The 18,943-nt window shown below is 38.3% G+C and overlaps 1 long non-coding RNA gene across 3 annotated transcripts in view; it reads right to left on the bottom strand.

Moving 5' to 3' along the window:
- LOC103658861 overlaps positions 1 to 18,943 on the bottom strand; it is an 85,469-nt gene that overhangs the window by 51,591 nt on the left and 14,935 nt on the right. Inside the window, exon 3 of one of the 3 annotated variants that reach the window (XR_567303.2) lies at positions 4,917 to 5,121. The exons of the other annotated variants lie outside the window; for them this stretch is intronic. This is a non-coding gene — a long non-coding RNA (uncharacterized LOC103658861). Of the gene's footprint in view, positions 1 to 4,916; positions 5,122 to 18,943 lie in introns of those variants that run through there. 3 annotated transcript variants of the gene reach the window in all.

Genomic DNA, 18,943 nt, shown 5'->3' with positions numbered 1-18,943 from the left:
AGGAAGTAAAATGGCCCAATAAAAAATATTTTGTTAATATAAGGAAAGCAGTCAAGAAAGAACAGAGGATCAAAAGGTATGATATATAGAGAAAACAATAGGAAAATTGCAGGTATGAATTCAGTAATATCAAATAATTAGATTAAATTTAAATGGGCTAACAACTCTAATCAAGAGTAGAGATTGTCAGACTGGATTAAAAAGAGAGATCCAACTATATGCTATTTACAAGAGACATGCTTTGGTAGATTTAAAGATATAAATAGGGAAATGCAAATCAAAATCACAATGAGAAGCCACCATATAACTGTTAGAATGGCCGGTATCAAAAAGACAAGAAATAGCAAGTGTCGGTGAAAATATGGAGAAAAGGGAACGCTTGTGCACTGTTGGTGAGAGTGTAAATTGATGTAGCTGCTATGGAAAACAGTATGGAGATTCCTCAAATCACTGAAAATAGAACTATCATATGACCCAACAATTCCACTTCTGGGTATTTATCTGAAGAAAAGGAAAACATCAATTCAAAATATATGCATCCCCATGTTCATTGCAGCATTATTTAAAATATCCAAGATATGGAAGCAATGTAATGTCTACCAAAGGATGTATGAATAAAAAAGATATGATATATATAAAATGTATAATGGATTACTATTCAGCCATAAAAAAGGAAATCTTGCAATTTGTGACAACATGGTGGGACCTTGAAGACATTATGCTAAGTGAAGTAAGTCAGGGAAAGACAAATACCATGTGATCTCTCTTATGTGTGGAATCTGAAGCAAAGCAAAGCAAACCAAAACAAAAAAACCAAGCTCATTGATATAGAGAGCATATTGGTGGTTGTCAGAGATAGGGGATAAGGAGTGGGAGAAATGGGTGAAGATACAAACTTCCATTTAAAAAAAAAGCCATGGGATGTAGTATACAGCTTTGTGGCTATACTTAAAAATATTATATTGAACATCATAAGGAAAAAAAATGTGTAACTATGGTGTTGAGGTTAACTAGACCTATTGTGATCATGTCACAATACATAGAAATATCAAATCATTATATTGAAATGAAAATTATGTTATAGGTCAATTATACCTCAAAAAATTTTTGTAAATGCAAATAGATTAAAAGTAAAAAGATGGGGCTCCTTGGTGGCTCAGTCATTAAGCATCTGCCTTCGACTCAGGGCGTGATCCCAGAGACCTGGGATTGAGCCCCGCATCGGGCTCCTCCCTCCAAAAAGAGTAAAAGGATGAAAAAAGTTATACCATGTAAATAGTAACCATAAAAGCAGAAGTAACTATAATGTCTTAAAAACAGACTTTTTTTTTTTTAAAGATTTTATTTATTCACTTGACAGAGAGACAGCCAGCAAGAGAGGGAACACAAGCAGGGGAAGTGGGAGAGGAAGAAGCAGGCTCCCAGTGGAGCAGGGCACCTGATTCGGGGCTCGATCCCAGGACTCTGGGATCATGCCCTGAGCCGAAGGCAGACGCTTAACGACTGAACCACCCAGGTGCCCCAAAAAACAGACTTTAAGACAAGGAATATGACTAGAGACAAGGAGGGACATTTCACGATGATAAAGAATATCTTAGAAAGATAGAAAAATTACAAATGTCTACATACCTAAAAAAAAGCCTTAAAATATGTAAAGTAAAAACTTAGAAAATTGAAAGGAGAAATAGACAATTCAACAACTGTAATTGGAGATTTCATTGCTCGTCTGCAGTCAGTATAACAACTACAAGTAAAATCAGTAAAGATGTAAAAGTCTTAAACATCACTCTCCGACTACTGGGCCATACAGAGATGTGTAGGACACACCATGCAACAATAACACACACTTTCTTTTCAAGCACGCATGGAACATTCTCTGGGATAGATCATGTGCTATGCTGAAAAAAAAAGTTGGTAACTTTAAAGCAACTGAAACCATAGAAAGTATGCTTTCCAACCACAATGAAATTCAATTAGAAAGTAGCAACAGAAATCCCCAAATAATTTCAAATTAAACAATATATTTCTAAATAACTCATGAATCAAAGAAGAAATCATAAGGGAAGATAGGAAATACCTTAAGCTAGATGAAAATCAAAACAAAAACTATCAAAATTTATGGGATACAGCATTGGTAGGCTAATGGTCCAGATAAATAGTCAGAGATCTGAACAAGTTCACTTGGAAAATTAGTGACAGGAATGATGGGCACAATGTAAGAATACTTGTGTCACATGTGATTATAGCTGTAAGGAGTGTGATCATTAATCAAATCATCAGGTATACGCGTGACTCACCCTATGATGCTAGCTTCTTTTCCTAGCCATGCTTTTTTTATGAAGGGGAGTTTATAAACAAATTGACCAGGTTGCATCAGTGAAGTCATCACAGGCTCATACTTATATATTCTTTCCCCTCGACTCCCCCCGTTAGTCATTTGTCTTTATTTATGGTGTCTGTTGACGTGTGTAAGATGTGTAAGATTCTGTGTTGCCAAGTCATTAGTATTTTCCTTTGGGGTTTCTTCTTTCGCATTTTTGTATTTAAGCATTCTCTATCCTCAAGGTCATAAAATATTCAAGTATTCACTTAATTTTCCTTTAAGTTTTATTATGCCTTCATCAAAATATTACTTTTTGCTTGACTTAAATATTGTGTCCTATGGTACTATGGATAAAGCACAGTTTATTGTTACATGGACTGAAATAAGAATCTAGTCTTATTACCCCGAAACAGTTATGCATATTTTTAAACCTTAAGATAGAACAATGTGTCATGCCTTCTAATGTCAAAATCATAAATAGCTTGTAATTTACCACCATACGTTGGGCCACAATTTTTTTCCATTGCTCTTTCTTCACCTTTTCTTCATATATTTATCATATGCCAGATTAACCTAGAAATAGTGTTTCTCCTGTATTTAATCTTTACTCCTTATTGCCATTTTAGGTGAGTACGAATAATATGCCAGGCTGAGGATTTAGTCTACAACCCACATATGCTTGGGAAGCCTGTTCCTAAGTAAATTTTGTGACCATATTTCCACATTCACTAGAAATATGCAAAATGAAAATGATGAGTAAAATATTCACATTTCTTCTGCCTACAGCTCTGTTCCTACAATTTTTTTTAAAAATTATCATTTGAGACAGTAATCTGAGAATCACACTCTTCTCTGAGAACAGTGTTTTCCCTCATTTTCTTTCTGGAAGATTCCAAAATATTACCGAGTACTTCTTAGATCTCGGGAAAAAACAAAAAGCTTCCATAGGTACTTTGATTCCTTTGGAATGTCTAATAGCTTGGAATTCATACTGATTCAATTTCATATCCAGGCACTATTAAGTATCTCCTCCTTAAAAATTTGGGGATGGGTTGGAAATGAAGGTAAAATGAAATATACTTTTTTTAATCACTTAAGACTACACCTCAAGAGACTAAGAAAACAGAAAATAGCTCCCAAAGTGCCACTTAATTGTCATGCAAATGGTTATTTTCAGAAAGAAACTATGACTATATTATTTACAATAGATGATAAGTATATACCACATATGATAGTGATAATTATCAGATCCAAAAGATAAGTAGACCTAACTAACATGCTTTTATTCTTTGAAAAAAACTTAGCCTTATGGAAGAATGAAATAATGGCAGAAACATGCATAAATATTGCCAGAATGCGTATTTTCATTTGTATAAGCTTTTCTCTTATTTGGCAGAGATGAAAAAACTTACTTATTGTTTTGGAAAATGGCAATTGTCGTAATCCCCCGCTCCTCCTTACTGACCATAGGCTTGCCTTTCTTATAATGCCTCTATCATTAAGAAATCATGTTTAAGATCCTTTAGTAGCCAACAAGAAAGTGTGGTAGTGTCAGTACCACCACTGACATAGTGGGAGAAGAGAAAATGGTATAAAATTTGTTTTCTCAGGTCATATACAATCAGGCTCAAATCACCTGATTTATGGTAGAACAGTTGTCACTGATTATACAACCTTTCTTTTCTTCCATTTTCTTTTTATTCTTCCAAACCAATTTTTTAAAGATTTTTATTTATTTTTTATTTGAGAGAAAGAGAGCATGAGTGGGGCGAGGGAGCCCAATGCAGGGCTTAATGTGGGGCTGGATCTCAGGACCCCAATATCATGACCTGAACCAAAGTCAGACGCTTAGCCAGCTGAGCCACACAGGTGCCCATCTTTCAAGCCAATTATTTTTAAGATGTTATTTATTTATTTGAGAGAGTGCGTGCGCATATGGGAGGGGTGACATGGGGCTCAATCCCAGAACCCTGAGATGACCTAAGCTGAAAGCAGACTCCAAACCCACAGAGCCACCCAGGTGCTCCCCAAACCAATTTTTAAGAGACAATACCTAAGTCCTAATTTTCATCACCTGTAAATAGCGTTCATTCTAAATGTATGATAGATAAAGCAAGAACATCATTAGACTACTGCTTGAAAATATTTGGTTATTCCCAAGTTCCAAACTGAATTTTCATAATTTTAAATTATGTTTTGCTTCTTCTGAGAGTTAAAATCATGTCTTTTGAGTTAGCTCTACACGTTGAAAAATGAAGACTTCCACTGATAACACCTTCAAGATTTGTGCTGTAGGGAAAGCTTTCTGAGAAATCAGACCAGTCAGTGACACATTTCTGTGTTCTTTAATTGCATGTCTGCCAATGCCTGCCAATAAGACTTTATTGTAGTCTTGGCCTCATAATGTATTTTCCTATCTTACCTAATGCAGAAACACGTTGAAAGGATGCATATGGGAACAGTGAAAATTGAATCAAAGTAATTACATTTTAAAGATTTGGGATCTTTATTACAATTACAAAAAGTCAATAATATAGTTTATTATTCTCCTATTTCAAGTCTTTGACTTGTAATCCTATAGATTGCTGTACTGATTTATTCCACAGATTGCTTTAAAAAGGGCAGCATCAGTAATATTCATTTACAAATTACTGCATCTTGTTGTCAGAATCTTCTAAAATATTATTCTCAGCATATGTGATTCATGAAGACAGGCAGATGGTAAATTTCCCTTTGGCAAAACGCATTAAAATTCTTTCATTCTGTCGTCCTTTTGCAAGTTCTTACTGTTGTAAGCCCTGTTAACAAATTGGGTGAGATAATGCTTTTAGGAGTATGATACTCTGAAGAGAGAAAATAAATGCTTTTCTCTTGGTTATAGTTCAGTTATGTTCACAGCAGCCATAAATCACTAAAATGTTAAAGGTCACGTGAGTACCAGCTTGTAGCACACGCTCCCCTCGTTTGTTCGATGCGGCTACAGTTATGCATTTAGCTGGCAAGTGAAATCACGCCCTTTTCTGTTAGGTCTCTAATAACATTCAGAGGAAGGAAGTCCCTCTGAGTCTCACTATTTCACAGACAATGGAACGAGAGACCAAAATCATCTGTGAGTCAACACGAAATGATGAGCAGGTGAGAAACGTTGAGAAATAAACAGTGGAAATGTTAGCAATCACAAGAAGCCTGAAAGCCCCATGTTTCTCTTTAGAAATGTTCTCGGGGATCAGTGTTCCCTGGTCACTTTCTTGATTCTGTGTTCGTGACATAAAAGGTTAAGAATGTACATGCGTATGAATTGCTCTAGCTCACTCTATCTTGAGGCCAAGAAGATTCCACTGGTGACTCCCTGGATTTATTCACGCTTCAAGAACTAAAATGGAAAGCTCAATGGCTTTGCAACAAAAGAGAACACAAATTTGTTTGGTTCTGGATATGTTTCCTAAAATCCATTAACAAATGGCTCATTTACCAATATTAGGTCTGAAGAATCTTTACAAAAAATAATTTATTAGTAATTTAGTAGTTTCATAAGTATCCCTTGTATTCAAGTAAGTCCCTCGTACCTACCCTCTCCCTGGGCCATTTCTCTTTCCAATCCCCCTCAGTTTCCAGCTGCAGGAGGAAGCTGGGGCAGACAAACCGAACATCCCTCAAAATTGTATTATGATTTTTGTACAAAAACAACCACAGTTGTTATGACAATGAAAAGCAGTCAACTGAAACTAAATAATTAATGGAAACAAGTAAATTAGCTAAATCAGCTTTCAGAGAATTAGACAGACTGCATCCTGTGCGTTCTTATCCATCCTCATAGGATGCGGCTATGTTCAGGGACAGAACTGGGGGAAATCTGTACCGGCTAGCAACTTTCAGTCACAACCACGAGAAGGAAGCTCCCCTCAGAGAGTACAATCCACAAGCACCCAGCAGTATCAGATGTTGATGAGACTTGGTGGTGTGCCTAAAATGCAGGGAATCAGCCTGCAAATTCGAATCGTATGGCCAGGACCCCGGAGACAGGTGTGCTGCAAAGTATGTAGCTCCAGTCCTGCTGGGAAATTCCTCCTCAGGTCTAATCCTTCATTTTGTTTCTCTTCTCTTACGACATTGGGGCATCGGTAATGTACTTCTTGGTATGCAAAGTGCTCTGCTAGGTGATGTCTTCTAAGCCTCAGAAGAATCCTGTGAGTTAGGTGTTATGTTATCCCTAGAGAAGGAACTGAAGCTCAGTAAGTTTGCAGCTTGCAACCACCCAGTGACTGATGGGCCAGGAACTCAAACCCAGATTTTTGAATCTATATTTTATGCCATGTCGACTGCGTCACACTACCTGTTACTTATACCAGCAGAGCCACCAATAGATCAACCACCTTCCTCCACACAATATCTACAAAGCATCAAGGAAACATCTGGTCAAATAAAAGGTGGGAAATCCTCCATACTATCTTCCTTAAGGAGACTTACTATGCAGTAGGCGATTAAAGGTTCTGAGAAGTCCTGACAAAAAGGAATTCTGTTGCTTTTTCCAGCCCTTCTCTACTTTTTTAGTCCCCAGTAAAATTTTTCCACTTAACGTGTATCAGCATTTCAGAGAGGAACGTTCAGTAAAAGATACCTCAGGTAGACCACCAGGTGAAATATAGGTCATCCTGTTTAAGTGTGAATTTCAGATTTAAAAAAAAAAAAAAAGCTTAATAGCTTAAGTATATCCCAAATATGTTATGGGATATATTTAAACAGAACAATTATTTGTTTTTTTTTTTTTTCTGAAATTCAAATTTAACTGACATCCTATATTTTCATTAGCTCAATCTGGCAGCCCTAACCTTGGTCTTTACTGGTTACTGTCTTTCCTTTTCCATAGCTACTCAGTGAATAATACAATAGAAGAAGAAAAATCCTAAAGCATATGTACAATTTTATTTTTCGTACCATATAACCATTATAACAGGTGATATGTTGATGATGAGTGTTACATAGTAATGAGGAAAATTAATTAGCCATAACATAAGAACCCTAGAACAAATTAACTCTATACTTCTGAAATATAAGTTAGAGTGGTAATGATCCCTTCTTTTCCCACAAATGCCCTTTGAGCCTTTCGAGTCCCAGAATAGAGTCACGGAGCAGCCACAGAACAAAAGCAAGCAAGCAAGCTGAAAAATGAGAAACCAACTGGGGGCTATAGTGTGTGCGTGGCACCATCTTCAGTGCCTCCTGATTTCCTCCAGATGAATGAGCTGCCAGCACCTCAGTCCTGCAGCACTGTCTTCCCAGGACCATCTCTGGAAACTTCTGCTGTTTCTCACTCAGTTTTCCTCCCAACCCCACATATCTAATCACTTTCTGAGCCCCTGTCAGGGCTTCTTCCAGAATAATGTGTAACTGCCCTCAGTGGTGCTGCCATTTGTACTGTTTGCATATCCTCCTTGGCTTTTTTTTTTTTTTTTAAGATTTTATTTATTTATTTGAGAGAGAGAAAGAGAGTGCGCGAGTGGGGCGAGGGGCAGAGGGAGAAGCAGACTCCAGAGCTGGATGCAGGGCTTGATCCTGGGACTCCGGAATCAGGACCTGAGCTGAAGGCAGACGCTTAACTGCCTGACCCACCCAGGCACCCCCCTCCTTGTCTTTTACCTGCACCCTCCTAATGGGTCTCCCCGCCTCCAGTCTCTCCCCTCCATGATCCCTTTTTTATACCACTATCAGAGTTACTTTAAAAATCACAGTTCATGGGGCTGCTGGGATCGAGCCCTCCCTGCTGAGCAAAGAGCCTGCTTCTCCCTCTCCCTCTGCCTAGCGCTCCCCCTGCTTATGCTCTCTCTCGCTCACTCTAATAAATAAAATCTTTAAAAAAAAAATAAAAATCACAGTTCAAACATCCCTGTTCTGCTTAAAAACATACAGAGTCCCACAGCCCAGATTTATTAAGGACCCATTGGCCAAAGCAAGTCATGTGACAAAACACAAATTCAAGTGTTGGAAAAATAGGCTTTATCTCTGATGGAAGGAGCTGCAAAAGCACATAGCAAAGGGGCAGGTGCGGAGAGACAAAAAGAATGTGACCGTTGGTGCTATCTACCACATACAGACACCTGACTCAAAGATACAGCTGGAACTTTGTCTTTTAACTTTCCCAACTGTCCGTGATACTCTCTGACACTTCCAGAGGACGCACCCAAAAATATGGGTTAGCTCAACTCTTGTATGAGACCACAAGAATACCAAGAAGCTGACTTTTGACATAGGCCTTCATTCCTTACATCTTTATTTTTTTGGTCTCTCCTGCTGCCCAGACGTCTATTTTAAAGGACACACATGTCTCTGGCTGTTACTTGGACTCTGGGATCTGCCTCTCCCTCAGCTACCTTGTGACCTTGTCTAAGCCCACATATTGAAATTTGTCTTCATAAATGTTGGTGGGTTTTTTTTAAACCACCTAGGCCCCAATTAATAAATGTATAAAGACCATCATTTGGAGATGAGGAGAAGCCTCAGCTAGTTCACAGGTATATGGGAAAATGTGCAACTTCCTTAGTAATTACAAAATTCAAAAGAAAGAGAACAGTGGTCTCTCCACCACCCTCTTTCAATCCCAGTAGTTTGATTTGTTCTTCCGGGTTTTAAATCAAAAGACTGGGTACCTCAAGAAGAGTGTAATTGGGAATATTTGTTTTAGAAAGCTTTTAGCTAATTTTAGTCAGGAGATTCTATTAATGAGTGCTCTGTGGATCTGTCCTAAGGAATCCTAAATGAGAAAAACAGCTGCATGCCGGAGGATGTTTGTTAGGCAGTTGTGTAGGTTACCATAAAACTGAAAACAACCCAAAGTTTGGTTAGAGTTAATAGGAGACTAACTTAAACCATTGTATGTTAACCAGTAATATACACCCATAAAATTATATGAATTACATAATAATAAAAAATAATATGCTTATAAAACTAAGTGAAAGAAACAGTTCATAGGATTCTCATGTACTTATTCTTATATATAAAAACAAAATAGGGGCGCCTGGGTGGCACAGCGGTTAAGCGTCTGCCTTCGGCTCAGGGCGTGATCCCGGCGTTATGGGATCGAGCCCCACATCAGGCTCCTCCGCTATGAGCCTGCTTCTTCCTCTCCCACTCCCCCTGCTTGTGTTCCCTCTCTCGCTGGCTGTCTCTATCTCTGTCAAATAAATAAATAAAATCTTTAAAAAAAAAAAACATAAAAAAAATAAAAACTATAGAGTAAACACTGGAATTAAACATCCAGAGTTAACTATAGCTGTATCTGTAATTTCCATATTCTCATTAATATTCACAGATTTTTTAAAAAATCTAAAATTATCTAGGATTAATTCTATAAAGTTTTCTATTTATGTGTTACTTTTTGTTTTTAATGCTAATACTCAGGCCTAATCTTTATCAGCTTTATAAATCAATTATCAGATGTTGACCACATACTGTGTTTCTGTGTTTACTTTGCTTTTCAAATTCAGTCAGAAAGTAGAAACCTAGACAGCTCGGATTTCATAGTGAGCTACTGATGCTGGTATATTTAGGATTTAGGATCTTTAGACTATTAAGTCGCAATATTAACCCCATGGAGTACATCCCAATTTACATTTAACTTATGGGCAGCGTCACGGAAGGAGATTTGCGATAAACAATATAAATAATGCTATTTAAAAGAAAATATATTTTGTGAGAAAAGATTTGAAAATCGTAGAAAATTTTGGAATATGTTTACACAGTTTGAATTTTTCTTTTCATATAAGTACTTCCTTACCTTTTCTAGTTGAAGGGTTTTAGTGTATACATTTCACTCTTCTATCTCCAATTTGTATTAAAGTAATTTCTGCTTCTCCAGACATCTTTGACCATCACTTCCCTGAACTATGGCCCTAATAATCTACATCAGAATAAAGCACAAAAATAATATCAAAAACTATTTTGTCCTTTACTCTGAAATACAGAAACACTGACACTTCACTAAACTTGATTTCCAGATATATATTAAGTTTATTGCCTTGATGAGCTTGGTTATATGATTTCCAATAATATTTGTCAAAGTTATAAATGAATACCAAATTAGATCTGGCTGACATACTAAAAATTGGCAAGTATAATGGGCTAGGTTCTCAGCTGTAGAGAACAGAATCTCTTCCTTTCTAGGTTCAATACAGAGACTTACTGTGGAATATAGGTAGCCTAGAAAATCACTGGAGGAGCTCTAGAAAGAAACTAGAGACTCGTGTTCAGCAGTGATTGGCATAGCCACATACCACCACGAGTACCCCCATCTCCCTCCCCCGAAGTGGTGCTGCACCTGCCATACTCGGGAAACTGCTGAATCCCAGTGATGGGCCACCACACACGCCAGCTCTAGAGTCCTGTCGCTAAAGCGATGTTTCTGCCCTGTGCTGCTTCCCCCACGCAGCTCCATTCCGAATCCAAGTGTTGTGTGAGGCCGTGAGAATCTGAATCATGAGGCTATGATGGCACATAGTAGTGCATTTCTTCATAGAAGTGTTCATTTAAATTAAGAATATAAGGGTGAAACACGCTCTTTGGTGGGGAAGATGGTGACTTCACATTTACCTTGCTGTTTTTAAGTCACCTCTCTCCCCAGAGTTGGGAAGCAGCTTCTTTGGGGTTCCTTGAATGTTCATTAAGCCAGAGTGCATCGCTACTAAGGGTTATTTCTCTGCCTACCAGAATAGTGCCTTTTTTTTTCTTGTCAATAATTTCATTAAGTATATTTTATGTACTACCATTTCTCCACATTTTCATAAATGTAGGGTAAACCTCAGTATTTGAATTGACGTATTTTGGGAGCTCACTTGTATTGGTTTTGTCCCTAAGACGGTCACAGCTTTGTGCAGACTATCCTATAGTTGATTAAACCATTTTTAAAGCATCTCTAGCACAGCTATATTCCAAGACTGGTGTGATGAGTTGTGTTTCTGTGCCCCTCCCAGGGATCCTCGTAAACATTTGGGGGCACATCTATACTTCTTGATAACCTACAGAATAAGACCTCTGATTGTTAATATTTAAATCTTAAAGGGAAGGGTGACCTCTGAAGTCTAGAAAACATGAAGACACTTGAGGTGTCAAAACAATCCAAGAGGCATACACTACAGCTAACACAAGTGCTTGGTCACTGTTAACATCTATATAACTCACCTGGCTTTAGATAAATCTTATGCTGCATTCAGTGACAATACCTTCCAAAACTGATTTCATTATCTCCAGGTGGAATAGGTCATGGAGTTAGAATTTTTCCAGTCGTTTCAAAGGTACATCAAAGAGATGATACGCAGATGTTTAGAACAGTAAGTTAAAAATGAAATAGTTCTCTACATGCTAGCTTTAAAATCTGCAAATTGAAGACCTCTAATGCAATAGCAGTGTTGGAATTCTGTGGCTTAAGATGGTTGTAGATTGGCACGTTGGGGAATGATCAAATGATGCAGAAGAATTTTCCTCATTATAGAAGCATTCACTCTTGACTACTACAATCTGACTTCTTGGTCAGTTCATTCAGAGCATTCAGCCATGAATGACTGTTCCTATCAGTCTATTTAAGGCTGTTTGCTAAGGCTTAGCTAATTTCTGTACAAATAGAAAATATCTCAAGAAACTAAGAGATCCCAAGAAGAATGGTCTACCTTATACTCTTGTTGTGATAGTCAAAGCATCCAACTCTAAAAAAGGAAAGAGGGCATGTGGGTGGCTCAGTTGGTTTAGTGTCTGCCTTCGGCTCAGGTCATGATCCCAGGCTCTGAGATCGAGTCCTGCATCAGGCTCCCAGCTCAGCGGGGAGCCTGCTTCTCCCTCTGACCCTCTCCCCTCTCATGCTGTTTCTCACCATCTCTCTTTCTCTATCTCTCTTTCAAATAAAAATAAAATCTTTAAAAGATAAAATAATAAAAAAGGAAAGATACTCCTTATGAAAGATGACATTGTTTTATATTTCAAACTCCAATGACCTAAAAACTAATGATCTACAATAGAGATAGTGCAGACCATAACCAATAGTAAACTTCCCTGATAAATTCTACATTGATACTGTGTAGTAAGCATTCCTATTAGGCCTATAACCTCAGAGCCCAATGTACACAGGAAGGTCAGTGTTAATTCCAAGATACCTCTAAAAAGTTTAGAAAATTCTTCATCCTGTAAATCATCCTCTTGCATGATGCCAGAATTTTTTGGTTTGTTTTGTAAATAAAAGATGATCACTTTCTATGCAGAGAATGAATTTAGAGCACCTTGGCAGACATATTTAAAAAGTTAACCAACTCACTAGACTTCTGATAATGGTGGTTGTAGAAACTATGCCACATTTAAAAAACTTTTAAGTGATTTTTTTTTTAAAAAATTAAGATGCTAATAAAGCATCCTAAAGCATATAGAAGCCATTGGATGATTTATTTTTTAAAAACTACAATTGGAAAAGATAACAATTCTCAGTTTGTGACTTTCTGGACTATGGGCACTTGACAATCCCCAAAGCTATCATTGTGGAAAACAGAGGCAGTGGAAATTATAGTCCATAGCAGTTCAAGGTGTCAGAGATCAAAGTTCATGGCTGTAAAAACAGGTGGAATTTTAAAGGAGAAGTCCAAGCAGCAGGAGAACTAGAAAAGGAAGTAAGACTCAAATTCTGCCAAAATCCCTCGCTGACAGCTTCATTACGCTTCATGAGAGTGTTTCAAATGGCCTAGGAAAAACAAAAACAAAATAAAAAATGGGAGACCAGAGAGGAATTAACTCCATGCAAGCTTGATCTGGGAGTTTGCTACCTCTTTTTTTTTTTTTTTTTTTTTTTTTTTTTAACTGAGAGCTCAGGCAGTAGAAACCTGAAGGTAGCCCCAGACTTGAAGTATCAGAGAACAGAGCAGAAGACCAGCAGTGAAATTCCTTCCCTAGGAGCAAGGAAAATACAGCAAGGATGAGCCTGTCTCTACCCCATCCTTTTTTTTTTTTTTTAAGATTTTATTTATTTATGTGACAGAGAGACAGCCAGCGAGAGAGGGAACACAGCAGGGGGAGTGGGAGAAGAAGAAGCAGGCTCCCAGCCGAGGAGCCCGATGTGGGACTCGATCCCGCAACGCCGGGATCACGCCCTGAGCCGAAGGCAGACGCCTAACGACTGCACTACCCAGGCGCCCCTCTGCCCCATCCTTAACTGACTAGCAAATTATGTAAACACAGGGGAGATTCTGTGAAGTCAGGCTGTAAAAGCAGTGGTGGGAAACCAAAAAGGCAGGGCAGAAACACCACTTACTACAAACCATAGGGGAGACAGAGTTTGCAATTTGTATCCAAGCAAGTTAACTGCTTACTAGAACACCAACAACAAAAAAATCAAGTTTTCAGCAGAACACAAAAGAATTAACAGTTGCTACAACAGATCATCTAATATGTCCAATTTTCAACCAAAAAACACTAGTCATGCAAATGGCGGTGCGAGACTCATAGTTAAGAGAAAAGCAGTCCACTCTCACCAATTTTATTCATCATAGTACTGGAAATCCTAATCACAGCAATCAGACAACAAAAAGAAGTAAAACGCACCCAAATTGGCAAGAAAGAAGTCAAACTTTCACCATTTGTAGATGACATGATACTCTATATAGAAAACCTGAAAGACTCTACCAAAAAATTGCTAGAACTGTAACATGAATTTCGGAAAGTCATAGGATACAAAATCAATGTACAGAAATCTGTAGCTTTTCTACACAGCAATAATGATGCAGCAGAAAGAGAAATTAAGGAATCCCATTTACAATTGCACCAAAAATAATAAGATACCTAGAAATGTACCTAACCAAAGAGGTAAAAATCTTGTACTCTGAAAACTATAAAAAACTGATTAAAGAAATTGAAGATGATGCAGAGAAATGGAAAAACATTCCATGCTTATGGATTGGAAAACCAAATATTGTTAAAATGTTCATACTACCCAAAGCAATCAACATATTTAATGCAATCCTTATCAAAATAGCAACAGCATTTTTCACAGAGCTAAAACAATGCTAAAATTTGTATGGAACCACAAAAGACTCCAGAGCTAGAACAATGCTAAAATTTGTATGGAAGCACAAAAGACCCCAAATAGCCAAAGCAATCTTGAAAAGGAAGAGCGAAGCTGGAAGCATCACAACTCTGGACTTTAAGTTATATTACAAAACTGTAGTAATCAAAACTGTATGGTACTGTCATAAAAATAGACACATCAGTAACACAGAATTGAAAACCCAGAAATGAGTCCACAATTATATGGTCAATTAAAAAAAAGCAGGAAAGAGCATCCAACGGGGGAAAAGACTGTCTCTTCAGCAAAGGTGTTGGGAAAACTGGACAGCAGCATGCAAAAGAATGAAACTAGACTACTTTCTTACTTTGTACAAAAAAAATAAATTCAAGATGAATTAAAGACCTAAATGTGAGACCTGAAACCATAAAAATCCTATAACACAGGCAGTAACTTCTTTGACATTAACTGTAGCAACTTCTTTCTAGACAGGTCTTGAGGCAAGGGAAACAAAAGTAAAAATAAATTTTTGAGACTACATCAAAATAAAACTTCGGTACAGTGAAGGAAACGATCAACAAAACTAAAAGGTAACGTACAGAATGGGAGAAGATATTTGCAAATGACATATCTGTTAAAGGGTTAGTATCCAAAATATATAGAGAACTTAGGAAACTCAACACCCAAAAAACAAATATTTTAAAAAATGAGCAGAAGACATGAATAGACATTTTTTCCAAAGAAGACATCCAGATGTCCAATAGAAACATGAGAAGCTCAGCATCACTCATCATCAGGAAAATACAAATCAAAACTACAATGAGATATCACTCACATCTGTCAGAATGGCTAAAATCAACAACACAAGAAACAACAGGTGTTGGCAAGGATGTGGAGAAAGGGGAACCCTCTTACACTGTTGGTGGGAATGCAAACTGGAGCAACCACTCTGGAAAACAATATGGAGTTTCCTCAAAGAGTTAAAAATAGAACTACCCTATGACCCAGTAACCACACTACTAGGCATTTATCCAAAGAATACAAAAATACTAATTCAAAGGGATACATGCACCCCTATGTTTATAGCAGCATTATCTATAGTAGCCACATTATGGAAACAGCCCAAGTGTCCATCAAATGATGAATAGATAAAGTATACACATACACACACACACACAAACACACACACACACACACACACACACACAGTGGACTATTACTCAACCATAAAAAAGAATGACATTTTGCCATTTGCAACAACATGGATGGAGCTAGAGAGTATAATCCTAAGCCAAATAAGTCAGAGAAAGACAAATACCATATGATTTCACTCATGTGGAATTTAAGAAACAAAACAAATAAACAAAGGAGCGGGGAATAGAGAGGTAAACCAAGAAACAGACTCCTAACTACAGAGAACAAACTGATGGTTACCAGAGGTGAGGTGGATGTGGGGGATGGGTGAAATAGGTGATGGGGATTAAGGAGTACACTTGCTGTGAAGAGCATCGGGTGATGCATGGAAGTGTTGAATCACGATATTGTACCCCTGAAACAAATATTACACTGATGTTAACTAACTGGAATTTAAATAAAACTTTTAAAAAAAGATGAAAAAAACGAAAAAAGCAGTCAGGAGAAAGTGACTTCAAGTGGGTCCAGATGTTGGAATTAGCAGTTAAAGACTTCTAAGCAACATCAATATATGTGTGGATATCCGAAGAATTAAAGTGAAAGATATTCAAAGAATTAACAACATAATATCAATTAAAAAAACCCAGGAATGTCAGCAGAAAACTGAAATTCTATAGCTGAAAATTAAATTCTTACAAATGGATTCTCTGTTACCAATAGATTAAAAATTAAAAACAAAAAATTAAAAGCAGTTTTTAAAAAGCAGATTAACAGAAGAAAGAATCTATTACTTGAAGTTAATAGTATCCAATTTGGAGAGAGAAAAGAGATGGAAGAAAAGTGAACAGAGCCTTAGAACCCATGCGACAATGGCAAGTGGTAGAACAGGAATAACTAGAATCCCAAAGGGGAAGGAGGGGGAAAATACTTGAGATAATGGCTGAAGACTTCCCAAATTCCATAGGAAATACTAACTTATTGGCCAAAGAAATTCAACCAAAACGTAATAAACACAGAACCACTCCTAAAAACATTAGAAGTCAAACTTCCAGAAGCCAAGTAAAAAAGAAAATCTTGAGGTCAGAGTAAAACAGTCCATTCCGTTAAAGAAACAAGGATAGATTAAAGGCTGACGTATCATTTGAAACCAGAAGGCGGTGAAATGATACATTCAACATGCTGAAGGAAAATACTTCCTACTAAGAATTCTACATTCAGCAAAAATATTCTTCCACAATGAAGATAAAATAAAGATATTGTCAAATAAAAAAAAAAATACCCTGAATTCATCACCAGCAGATCTGCACTAAAAAACCCCAAAACAAATTTTCATGCTAAAGAGAAATGACACAGCATGTGTGCAGGGAAGGCAAATCTGTATCCAGAGTAAGTGTTTATTCCAGCAAAGACAAAACACTGCCTCTTTCAAGATGGAAGTGGTCCAATGTAATCAACCTGCCACTGGGGAGCTGGCTGATCACCCCAGGGAGTGATGCCATCTTGGGAACACAGTGTTGGTCTCTGCTACTGGCAGATTGTTCAATCAGCAGTGACCATAGCCATATCAGCCTTAATGAGTAGAAGTCCATTTTGCTAAGCCCATGCATAACCTCATCTCTGCCACCATGGGCACTTTGTTCAGGAACCCATTGGACAGTGACATTGTTGACTGGGATAAAGACTTACTGGTATGCACAGGATGGTTCATCCTATCTACTTGATTATTAAAATCCTCTTCTGCTGAGGTCACCTTTGGTGAGCATTCATATGGAACACAGATATCTTCATGTTTTTTTGTTCACGCAAAGAGCCCTACCCACAGACCTTTCCTCCAAATTTCCTTGTCACCAATTTTCCAATCATGTTCCTTGCAAGTCCCGGACCATCCATCCAAACCATTGACCACAACCCACAAATACATATATAATTACATGTCTGGTCATTTCTCCTTCCAGAAAGTGAACAACCAGGTGCATTTCCTGAAGTTCCACCCCCTGCGAGGATTTCCTTTCATCAGGAAATCCCAGAAAAGGGGATTGAAGGATGCCCCAGAAAAGGTCTGGTTGTGCTGAGATTGTGCTGCAATTGTCCACTTTCAAGTGGTGCCAACATATCATGTCGATCCATCTATAAATCAGGCTTGAGTTTTCACATCCTCTGGCAACTCCCCATGAGGCCATAGGTGCAGGCTGAGAGAGAGAAGGTAATGTGGCAGGAGCAGGGACCATGGACATTTGGTCTTCCTGTCACTTGTGCCTTCAGAACCTGGTTGGGCCCAATCACAAATACATCACTTCTGTTTGATAATGGAGCGCTGCTGGGCACACCCAGCTTTATGACTTGCTCAGTCAGATAACACCCAGTTCATGATGGGAAGCTCAGGTTGCCTGGTAACTTGGTGGTCCATGGTTAAGCACACAGTCTCTGTTAAGGCCCAGTAGCTGGCTGAGAGCTATTTCCCAAAAGGAGAGGGATTATCTGTGGAGGCTTGTGCCGTGGTTCACCTATAGGGGCCTGTTAAAAGCTCACAACGGCATCCTGACCTGCCACGGACCCTTGAGGCACCATTGGAACTGCCGGATCACGTGGCCCAAGTGGCAGAGCAGCCTGAACAGCAGCCTGAACCTGTTGCAGAGCCTTCTCTTGTTTTGGGCCCCACTCAAAACTAGAAGCTTTTCAGGTCACTAAGTGAGCTGAAACAAGCTACCTGAAGGGACTGTGTTGCCTCCAAACTCTGGAGAAGCCCACTAGGCAATGTCTCTCTTTCTTGGAGGGGCAGATGTAACAATTTATCCTTCGCACTAGAAGAGATATCTTGACGTGTCCCACACCACTGGATTCCCTACAAATTTTACTGAGGTAGAAGGCCCCCAAATTTCTGTGGATTTATTTCCCACCCAATGACATACAAATGTCTTACTGATAAGTCTAGAAGAGTTGCTACCTCTTGCTGACTATGTCCGGTCAGCATAATGTCAACACTGTAATGGACCAGTGTAATATTTTAGGAAGAGGGAAGATGCTCAATATCTCTGTGAACTGAATTAGGGCATAGGGCTGGTGAGTTCACATACCTCTGAGGTAATACAATGTAGGTGTATTGCTGGACTTGCCAGCTGAAAGCAAACTACTTATGGTGGTCTTTATTAACAGGGATGGAAAAAAAAAAAAAGGATTTGCCAGATCAATAGCTGTGTACTAGGTACCATAGGATGTGTTCATTAGCTCAAGCAATGAAACCACTATCTGATACAGCAGCTGCAATTGGAGTCAGAGCAGGTTAAGCTTAAGAGAATACATTGTCATTCTCCAGGGCCCATCTGTCTTCTGCACAGGCCCAACAGGTGGGTTAAATGGGGATGTGATGGGAATCAAGTCCTCATGGTGGCAATAATCTGTCCAGTCCCTGAAGGAGTTCAATGTTGCTTTGGTTTAGTATTTTCCTGGTCAGAGCCCTC

The sequence above is a fragment of the Ursus maritimus genome, unplaced genomic scaffold (assembly GCF_017311325.1).
Source record: "Ursus maritimus isolate PB19 unplaced genomic scaffold, ASM1731132v1 scaffold_3, whole genome shotgun sequence".
Classification (NCBI taxonomy): domain Eukaryota; kingdom Metazoa; phylum Chordata; class Mammalia; order Carnivora; family Ursidae; genus Ursus; species Ursus maritimus.
The sequence above is the reverse complement of the archived record's forward strand: the minus strand, read 5'-3'. Positions and strand labels throughout refer to the sequence as shown.